Here is a 7530-nt window from a genome sequence, read left to right as displayed (position 1 = left end):
GCGCCCCCCCCCCCGCGCATGCCGGCGGCTGCCGGGCGCGCCCACGCACTGGCACGCTCCCGCCGGGCCGCCCGGGAAACCCGGAGGATGGGATTTACCGGGAGGATGCGGAGGGAAAAGGAAAAGGTGGAGCGGGGAATATGGAGGACCAGAACAGAGCGCGAGAAGTCGGCCAATTCTGGACGCGTATCCTGTAACTGAAAGTTCCCGCCGCGCCCACCCCACGAGCTTAGTAAATGGTGGCCACCAAAACGTGGAGGCATTTACTTGTATGCTCATCTTCTCCGTAACTTTCTCTGCCTTCTTGTTCTTTCATTTGATGAATAAGTTATCGATGACCTATTATGCCCGCATTGGGGCGGACACAGATATTTTCGGTGGCACAAATCGATCTCTCATGTCAGTAGAGGAGACAGATACACAGAACATTTTAAGTTGAAGACAGAAAAAGGAGTTTTCAAATCCTGACTCCCTCTACTTTCAGTTAGAAGACCAGCCAGGCCCGCCCTGCCCCTCCTTGCCGCCTGATGGTTAAGGAGGCTGGATCCCAAGTGGCTGACTGCCCACTTCGAGTCGAGACCCAGGGAACTGAGAAACTGGAGTGTGTATGGGTCTGTGTGTGCCCCAAATCTCAAAAGGAGGGAGGGTTGGAGGAAAAGGGGGCCTGCAAATGGCGCCGCGGTTAAGGTGGCTGGATCTCACGGGTCAGCTGCCGGTTTGAGTCCCCAACCCGGCAGCTTGAGAAACGTCCTGGTCTGGGTGGTGGCTGTAATCCTGGGAGGAGAATGGACGAGACATTGTGGTGTAGCCATCCCATCTGGGAGGTGATTTCTCACTCCCTCTCTCCCCTATCTCTCACTCTCTCTCACCCCCCATGAGAAGTGCATTCTCACTTTCCCTCTCTGGTGAGCACATGCACCTTCTAGCAAAAATTACAAAAGAAAAGAAAGAAGCAGGGACCTCCAGTCATTTAGCACCTTGAGCCCCATAGGTAAAGGGGAGTACTGCTTACCTAGCAAGGTTGTGAGGATTAGGTGAACTAATGGCTGTCTCTTGGAACAGGGACTAACTAACCTCTGTTTGAGATAACAAGGAACAACACACCGTGTTCAGTACGGACTTAAGGGGAGCCATCAGGCCCGGGAGTTAGACCAGCCGCTTCTTTCCTGAGCAGGTCAGGGAAGGCTTCTGGGGGGTTGGACCCCACCACTCCAAACTTCTTGGGGTTTAGCAGTGCCTGGCAATAATAAAGTATAACTGAGGGGGGGTCTCCAGGAGCCTGCGTTTTGTGGCAGAATGAAGGATTTCCCAGAGCAATTCCAAGTCACGATTCCTCAGCGAGCCCCAGCCAGAAAGCCTCAAAGGGCAGGGCGCAGGTGGGCGCGGGGAGGTGGCCTGGGGCTTGTCTCCAAGAGTGATCTCCGCCTGTTCCTTGCTTGGATTCCCACTGCCCGCCACTGGCCTCGACCCCACCGGGTTGTTCCTGACTGCTGAGGCGAGGCTTCCTAATTCACTGTCATCTTTGGTCTCTCCATCTACGACTGACTCTTCACACCACTGTCCAGCTAAACCGCTATTTTTTTTTTTTCCAAGTGTTGACCTCACATTGCCAGAGAAAGCTTTCCCAAGTGCAGATTTGATTTCGACAACCCTCTGTTTGAAATCTGAGTGGCGGGCGGGCAAGTGGTGTGGTGAAGGCACTGGGTCCCACATGGTCTACTCCATGGCTCAAGTACTGGACCCAGTGGCTGGAAAATCACTCCAGGTAGGTGTGTGTGCATGCTCAAAATTCCAAGAGGAGAATGGAGACAGGATTGTGGCGGGGCCATCTCTGGGGGACTGATTCCTCTCTCTCTCTCTCTGGTGAGTGCACATTCCCTATGGCAAAACTCTGGGGGGAAAAAAGTCTGTGAGTGGGGCTGGCCCCGTGGCCTGGTGGTTAGAGGAGCCGGGTCCCACATGGCCAACTGCCCCAGTGACTTGAGGAACATGCCGGGCCCGCGTGATGTGCATACCCTACATCCTGCCAGAGTGGGGAAGTGGGGAAGTGTGGGAGGGATTGTAGCACCACCCTTCCCTGGTTGCAGTGTTTTCTCCATCTCTTGCTCTGTCTCTCTAGGAGCATATGCCCCCTCAGACAAAAAAAAAGAGAGAGAGAAGAAAAGAAAAAAGAGGAGGGCTGGCAGGTGGCATGGTGGTTAAGGGCACTGGACTCCCACATGGTCGACCGTGGTTCGAGTCCTGGACCTGGCGGCTTGCTTTCTCACTTTCTCTCTCTCTCTCCATCTGTCCCTCTCTGGACAAATGAAAATAAATGAATAAAGTCAAATAAAATAATTATTTTTTATAAAAAGAAAGAGGTCCCTGACTGTTAGTGCTTTCACCAGTAGATGGGCCACACGGCTGCCCTGCTAAATCCACATGCCGTTGAGTTATGGAGGGAAGGGGCTGTCCAGGCTATCGGGGACCCCTGGCCGCCTTCTCACGGGCCCTTTGTGCACTGCATGCTCTGATCCAGCCACACTAATATTCTCTCAATTCTTCAAAAGCGTTTCCTCACTACCAAACATTGTCCTTTTGATGTTTCCTTTACAAGCTCCTCATCCTCACTTTAGATGTCAGGCCCTCAGGGAAGCCTTCTCCAAACCTCTAGATAGGGTAAGTATCCCAGACTCCTCCCCGAAGGTAATCTAGCGAGCCCCATAATCTGGATTACTGACATGAATGATGCTTCTGTCAAAAGGGACATAACTTTATAGATAACCAAATAGCAGTAAAAGCCCCTCGACTGCAGCCAGCAGTGGCATTGTGGTTAAAGCGCTGGACTCCCACATGGCTGACAACAATTCCAGTCCCAGACCTGGCGGTTTGCTTTCTCTCTCTCTCTTTCTCTCTGGTGACCACAAGTGCCCTATAGCATATTTAAAATAATAATAAAAAATAAATGATTCTTTAAAAAATAAAACCCTCAACTGGGGCCACCTGGTGGTGAGGAGGTTAAGGTGGCTGGATCCCACATGGCCAACTGCATGGTTAGAGTCCTAGACCCTGTGGCTTGAAAAACATGGTGGGCATGCATATGTGCATGCCCAAAATCTCAAGAGGAGAATGGAGGAAGAGGGACTGTGGCGTGGCCATCCCCCCCGCCACCCCGAGCGGGTGACTTTGCACTCCCACACCTGTTTCTCTTTGGGGAGTGCATGTGCCGTGTAGCGAAAGCAAACATAAACAACCCCCCCCCAAGAAAACTCTTCAAGGATGCTTTCTTCGAAATGCAAGATCTAAATCAAAACATGCCAATACAAAGTATAAAGATAATATTTTGTCTTGAATCTTCTAAGCAAATCTTACAATGAATTTTGGTTTGACAGCATTATTAAACTATTGGTAAGGTTAGCAACTTCTGCTTTTCTTCCTGCTTGAATTTTATGCAGAATAATACTCATTTTCTTAGTATGTCTTAAATATTGTGGGTTTAAATTAGTTTTATTTTGGAGAAAAGTGGTATATGGTAAGCACTGGGAATGTTCAGAAATGTTCTTATTAAGGGGGGCTGGCAGGTGGCATAGTGGTTGAGGTGCTGGATTCCCACGTAGCCAACCATGGTTCAAGTCCCAAACTTGGCAGCTTGCTTTCTCACTTGCCCTGTATCTCTCTCTGGTCAATAATAATAATAACAACTAAATAAAATAATGATAATAACTAAAAATTAAATAAACAAAATAAATAATTTAAATATATTAAATAAATACTTTTTAAAAAGAAATTAATCATCCCTAATCATAAGGGAGATGCGGATTAAAACCACAATGAAATACCACCTAACCCCTGTCAGAATGGCGAAGATTAAAAATATAAAGTGATAAGTGTTGGTGGGAATGTAAATTGGTCCAGCCACTGTGGAGAACAATATGAAGGTTCCTCAAAGATCTACAAATAGAACTACCATTTGATCCAGCAATCCCACTTCTCGGTATCTACCCAAAGGACAGGAGAACACTCAGTTGAAAAAGCGCTTGCACATCAATGTTTATTGCAGCATTATTGATGATTGTTAAGACATGGAACCAACCTAAATGTCCACAAACAGATGAATGGATTGGAAAATTATGGCACATGTACTCTATGGAATACCATTCAGTCATAAAAACCAAGACCCTGGCATTTGATAGAAAGCGGTCGGATATGGAGGATCTATTACTGAGTGAAGCAAGCCACCATATGAAGGAAAGATATTGTATGTATCCACTTAATATATACCGACTATCCGCACTTCATGGTAGAGATCGAAATATTGGAGGGCATAAAAGCAGTGGAAATAGTTAGCGATGATAAGACAGTGTGGAACAGGGTGGGAGAAGGGAAGAGTATGGAGAAGGACAGCAAGAGAACAAATAGGCATGACATTAGTGGGACACAGATATGGCTTATTACCTGTTGTATAGTATTCTCAACTGGACTGGTCTGAGAAGTATTTCATGTTGGGTAAAGCTATTTGATGATGATAATGTGGATAGTAATGTCTTTGTCTTGACTGATATGCAAGGTATTCCTTCTAGAAAAAGAAATGTCATACACTGTAAAGATATATGTGATTCAACGTAATATAAACAAGATTATGGTAATAATAAATTAAAAAAATCAGTTTGGGGACCACGCACCCTATAGCAAAAACCTCTCAAGAAAAAAAAAAAGTTTGTAAAAAGCGAAAAAAAGTACAATGATTAAATGTAATCACATCTAATGAAAGTAACAAAAATAAATTAATAAGGAACATATGTCAGAAAAACTTGTACTTAAATTGTAATATTTTTGATAATTTTGGCGGGGGAGAGATTTTTGCTATAGGGTGCATGCATTTGCCAGAAAGAGAGAGACAGAAAGTAAGAAATCACCCCTCCGGCCGGGGATGCCACACCGCAATTCCTTTTCTTCCATTCTCCTCTTGGGATCTTAGGCTCGTGCACACATGTACCCGGCATGAGTTTAAGCCACTGGGTCCAGGACTCGAACCACAGTCAACTACATGGGAGTCCAGCGCTGTTGCCATTACACCAACTGCTGAGCCCAAATGAACAATTCTTAAAAAAAAAAAAAAAAAAAAAAGAACGAGAAAATACACTCAGCAAACTTGGACTCTTTTGTTAGGTAGTTGCGTATGGTTTACATAATGGAAAAGATCAACTACAGTGCCTTCTCCTAAAAAAAAAAAAAAAAGAAAGAAAATTGCTAAATATTAGGGAATAATTGCATAATTGCATTTAGGCTTATGATACCAAGAATGTCTTAATTATCATTAAATCTTGGAGTAATTTTGGCCAAGGTAAATTAAACAAACATACAAACTTTTGTTATTATTGTTTTGAAGAGGTATATTTACGTGGCTCAAAGTTCATAAGGTACAAAGGAATAGCAGTGGGAAATCTGCCTCTCCCTCCTCTCTCTCGCCCGCCAAGACCTCTCTGTGGAGGCTAGCTCCTACTGGTTTCCCACGTATTCTTGTAGAGATGTTTGATATGCAAACGTTCATCTGCTAACCTTCCCCCTTTTTGTACATATAATTATACTACTTTTTTTTTTTCTTTTAAAGTTTTTGCTATAGGGCAAGTTTTTGCTGGAGAGAGACACCTCGAGAGAGGGAAAGTGAAAAATCACCCCATAGGGGATGGCCATGCTGAATCCCTTCTCTATTTCCTTTTGGTATTTTGGGCACACACACACACACACACACACACACACACACACACCCTGTGTGTTTTTCAAGCATTTGAGTACTGAACTCAAACCACACAGTGGACAACGTGGGATCCAGCTGCCGTAACCACCACGCCACTGGCTAGCCCACTTCTTGCTGTTTTTAACCTAATGAAATACCTTGCAGATCATTCTCTAAGAGTTCAGTGGAAGTTTCCCTTACTGTCTTTATGTTTACACAGTATTAGTCCACATGTATGTAGGGTACGACCTCTCATGCTGTTCCCGGGGAGCAGCTGCTCGGCTCTCTCCGCTCTTCTGGCACCGTAAACAACACTGAACACAGACCGTCTCATGCAGACACTGTCTCACATAGGCAGAGCATACCCGAAAGATCAACGGCTGGGGCGAATCACTGGGTCAGAGGTATATGTATTGATGATTTTTTTTTTTTTAGAGAGATTTTTGCTATAGGGTGCATGCACTTGCCAGAGACACAGAAAGAGACAGAGAGAAAGCAAGAAATCACCCCCTGGGGGGATGACCATGCCACTATCCCTTCTCCTTTATTCTCCTCTTGGGATTTTGGGGATGCACATGTGCCTGGTATGAGTTTGAAGCCACAGGGTCTGGGACTGAACTGTAGTCAACTACGTGGGAGTCCAGCCACATAACCATCATGCCATCTGCTGGTCCATATTGATGATTTTATTGAAAAGTAGTTTTGGGAACCAGCAGTTAGCGTAATGGCTATGTCGCTGGACTCCCACGTAGTCGACCGCGGTTCGTGTCCCGGACCCGGTGGCTTATGACCATCCCCCCTGGGGGGTGATTTCCCGCTTTCGGTCTCTATGTCTCTCTCTGTCTGTCTGGTGAGCGCACACGCCCTACAGTGAAAATCTCTCCAAAAAAAAAAAAAAGTAGTTTTATTTTTCTTAAAGAATCATTTAATTTTATTAATTATTATTATTAATTTTAAATTTGCTACAGGACTTGTGCACTCACCAGGGAGAGAGAGAGAGAGAGAGAGAGAGAGAGAGAGAAAGCCACCAGACCCAGTACTCAAACCAGAGTCGGCCACATGGGAGTCCAGTACCCCAACCATCATGCTACTCACTGGCTTCTGAATTAATGATTTTGATAACTGACAATTGTTGAGTTGCCCTTCATAGAAATTGTACCAATTTATCTTTCTAGGAAGAGCTATGGGGGTGGATGCAAACACACATACTCACTGTTTTAAGAAACAGCATCGTTCACTCTGTTTTGATACGTTTCTCCAATGAAAGCATTCTTGTTCCTTTAGACAGAAAGAAGCTACATACTGAAAGGCTACCAGCTGCCGGATGAGTAATTTTTCTTTGCTGCTGCACCAAAGGTGTTCTCACCATTTCGGCTAAAAGTCTGACATGTTGGTGAGATATGCATATGAACACAGGGATATACTGCAATATGGCAATACTGCAGGTATGTTATACATGTATACAATCTACTTCATATATAGTACACACTGTCATATCCCTAGAGGAATAACCCCCCAAGAGGTGCTTGGAGAAAAAAAGAATGATACCCCACATCGCGGTGCATACAGATAGCCACGTGACGTCGTTTACTCCTTGTGCATTTTCTGCAGTCCTAAGCAACTGTGTCTGTAACTGCCATTAGAGATTACTGCACAACCAATGGGATCATTTATTTCTGTACATATTATTAGAAGAGAGCATTTTCTCATTCCAGCTACTACAGAACTTCATTCCTCTAGGTTTAGGAAACCCAATGTGGAACTGTATGCTCATCTAAAGTGTAACCAGGTTTGTAATGATTTTTTAAAAGGAT

Source organism: Tupaia chinensis, unplaced genomic scaffold, assembly GCF_000334495.1.
Source record: "Tupaia chinensis unplaced genomic scaffold, TupChi_1.0 Scaffold000045_1, whole genome shotgun sequence".
Lineage (NCBI taxonomy): Eukaryota > Metazoa > Chordata > Mammalia > Scandentia > Tupaiidae > Tupaia > Tupaia belangeri.
The sequence above is the reverse complement of the archived record's forward strand: the minus strand, read 5'-3'. Positions refer to the sequence as shown.